The sequence below is a fragment of the Myodes glareolus genome, chromosome 9, assembly GCF_982192425.1.
Source record: "Myodes glareolus chromosome 9, mMyoGla1.1, whole genome shotgun sequence".
Taxonomy (NCBI): Eukaryota; Metazoa; Chordata; class Mammalia; order Rodentia; family Cricetidae; genus Myodes; species Myodes glareolus.
The window spans coordinates 13,546,017-13,549,603 of record NC_142034.1 but is presented as its reverse complement, the minus strand read 5'-3'; the positions used below and the strand labels follow the sequence as shown (position 1 = coordinate 13,549,603).

Genomic DNA, 3,587 nt, shown 5'->3' with positions numbered 1-3,587 from the left:
TGCACACACGCATGTACATAACGCTAACATGCAATTAAACAAAGCTGGGTTTAGTGGTACCCATTTGTGACTCAGTGCCAGGGAGGCAGAGACAGGAGGATTCTTGGCTTCACTGGTCTAGCTGAATTGGTGAAGCCCACGCCAATAAGAGACTGTCTCACGAGCATGGTGGATGGCACATGAGGAGCAGCAACTGAGATTGGCCTCTGGATTCCTCTGTACACGTCTGCACCTATACCTATAAACATGCACACATACACGTATCACATGCACACACACACACACACACACACACACGCACGCACGCACACACACGCATGTATGCACAAGGTGGGCTGGGGGGAAGGAGACCGTGGTATGCAGAAGGTTGAGTGGGGCTCAGCTGAAGAGCACCTAGGTGGTGTTAGTATCTCGGTACACCTTGGCCCTGCCCCTTGGGAACCTGGCAACTCACCCCTCTGTGCATGGCAAGCAGAAGAGATGGCTCGGCAGTTAAGTGCACTGCCTGCTCTTCCAAAGGCCTTGAGTTCAGTTCTCAGCAACCACATGGTGGTTCACAATCATTGGTAATGAGAAAATTAATTATACAGGTGCAAAAGTCCCTTCAAGAGTCAAGCTCCACCCACTTCTAATCTCCCCTCCCATTCTTCTGAAGAGGCAAACAGACCTTTGTCTCTCTCCCTCTTCCCCCACTTCTCTCTCTCTCCCTCCTTCTCTTTCTCTCCCCTTCTCCCTTTCTCCTCTTGCTCTCCCTTCCCTCCCCTTTACCCTTTATCTCAATAAACTCCACACGCTGTCTATGTAGTGTATTTGTCTGTCCCTCTCTGGCTGCATTTTGGACCCACCTGCCACGGGACTCACCGCCAAGGTCCCAACTCATGCCATATCGTAACAGGTGGGGTACATAGGTTGGACTTGTCACCCGCCAATCATAAGTGGGCAGTGAAGTTAGACACAAGCCTACTGGGCCTAGAGAAAGAGATGCTGTCCATGAGAGCTTCCTGGAAGATCTGTCATCATCCACCTGCCCTTGCCAGAATCTGTAGGGGTCTCCCAGGCCTGACCATGTTTCTGCTTGCTGTTCGGATCATGGGTACGTTTTGCTCCTTCAGAAAGGGCGTGTGCTACATTCCTAACTAACCCAGGTAAAATGATAGAACTGAGACCATCACATGTTCTCAGGGGCCCAGAGCCCAGGGCTGCTTTCTTCAGGGGCCCAATAGTACATTCTTCATCCACACTTATGAGTGAGGTGCCTGCCTGGGATGAAAAGCCTCCAAAGAAAGGTTCTGCCAGCCATCCAGAAATAGGGCAGCCATGGCTTCAGTGTGAGGAGCTGGCCAGCTGCCATGGGCAGAGCAGAACCCTGCAGAACACCCGCTCCCTGCAGGCCTGTGGCTGGAGTTCCTGCTCACCTCCTCACTAGAGAGCCTCAAAGGGGCTTTTGAAACATTTCCTTCGAACTCAACGGCATCAAAGATGCTGTAATCCCACCAATCAATCACACGTGTTATTTACATTCTTCCGCAGCCCCTTCCATTTTTCATCTGTACAAATATATGATTTATGTATTTGTAATGGGGGGCATATATACTTCAATCGACACCACTTTCCCCATACCCCCCTCAAATTACTACCTAAGTCTTCAGTTGTCCAATATAACATTGAGGTAATCACCAACATTTTCTTTACTGTCCCAGTGGAATTCAACATTTCTTTTGCTTTTAGATTCCTGTTATTCCAAAGACGTAATAAGCATCTAAATACAGCTAAGTTTTTTTCCCTACTTATTCTGAGTTATTTCCCTGGCACAAATTCCTAGGAGTGGGAGTATTAGATGAAAGGGAATGACTGTTTTCATAGCTGTTAATATATATGGTCAAATTATTTTTCCAAAAAGGTTGTATCAGTTTTCATAGTTATAAGAGATGTAACAGTCTGTTTCAGTAGGATGGAGACAGGACTTAAAACTTCTGAAATAGAATGCAATAGATTTGCTATTTCCCACTTATAATGAATTTCCAACAAAAAGGGACCCCCTTTTTTTTGGCTTGTTTTATTTTAATGATTTATCCACACAGGCCACAGGCAGTCTACTATGTAAAGACAGAGGGGAGCTTTCTTTCTTGGTCTCTTCCTCCTTGGATAGAGTCTTGATAATCTCCTCTTTCTTGACCTGGAGGTGCTCCTGGAGGTGCTCCCAGACCTATGAGCCTCAGCCTGGTCAGCCAGGAGCTTCTTGCAGAGTCCATGAGTGCTCCATGAAAACCTGCTTGTTTTTGAAGACATTGCCTTTGACCTTCAGGTACAGACTATGATGCATAACGTAAATGGAGTTTGCTTTCATTTCCCGGCTGCCCAGACCCAAATAATCCCACAGGAACTGTATTAATTACAACACTGATTGGCCAATAATTTAGGCATATCTGTAGCTAGCTCTTAGATCTTTAATTAATGCATTTCTAATATTTTATATTTTACTATGAGACTTGTGGTTTGTTACCTCACATCTTGCTTTCGTGAGTGGCTATATGGTGTCTACCTGACTCTGCCTTCTTTCTCCCTGCATTCAGTTTACTTTTCCCACCTAGTTATATTCTGCCCTGCCATAGGTCAAAGTAGCTTCTTTGTTAACCAATGGTGATAAAGCATATTCAAAGCATATAGAGGGGAATCCCACATCAACATATGGCAGTCTGTCTTCTTAGATCCATGGTATCTCCCTGATACATCAGCACAGGATCTGCATCCTTCTCACCCAGGTCACCTTGTTGGGCATTTGAGCATTGGCAGTACCCTTCTACATCCCTATGCCCAGATGCCTGCCCTTCTTTCCAGCCCAAGTGTTTTTCAAGCCTGGGAATGGATTGTCACAGGCTTCCAGATGATCAGCCTACCTTTGATCAGCTTCCGGATCTGTTGAGAATTGGCATTGGCGATTTCATTGGTCTTACTGGGGTCCAACCAGACATTTTCACCACAGTGGAGGAGGACGCTAGAGGCGAGCCCCTTCTGTAGCCTGAACATACTCATGGCTGTGGATACAGCAGTGAAAGCCACAAAGCATCTCTTTAGCTGAGCTTTGCATAGTTTTCATGGACAAATACTGATTTTTGTTTATCTGCTTGGTGCTGCGGAGGAGACAAAGTCTTGCTATGTAGACCAGGCTGACCTTAAATGTATAGTCTTCCTGCATCAGCCTCTGTAGCACTTGGATTATAAATACACTGCCACATGTAGTTACTACGCTATTTTGAACCAATCAATCAACCAATCTCTCTTTACGTCTGTCTGTCTCCTTCCCTCTCTCACTTTCTTTCTTTCCTCCTTCCCTTACTTCCCCTCTTATCACTCTGTCTCTTTCTTTCTCCCTTCCTCTTTTTTTCCCCCTGTAAAGACAGGATCCCTGGTCAAGTCTAAACTGGTCTTGAATTTGCTGTATAGTTGAAAACGATCTTGAATTTTTTTTTTATCCTCCTGTTTCCCCACTCCACCTCCTGTATGCTGGGACTGTAGACACGCACCACCACACATAATTTATGAGGCGCTTGCATGGAACCCAGGGAGTTGTGCATACTAGGCAAGCA

General features: G+C 45.9%; 1 pseudogene; it reads right to left on the bottom strand.

Annotated features, from left to right (window-relative positions):
- Nucleotides 1–2,056: 2,056 nt before the first annotated feature.
- LOC125407827 (large ribosomal subunit protein eL19 pseudogene) lies at nt 2,057–3,033 on the bottom strand (annotated as a pseudogene).
- Between the last annotated feature and the right edge of the window lie 554 nt (nt 3,034–3,587).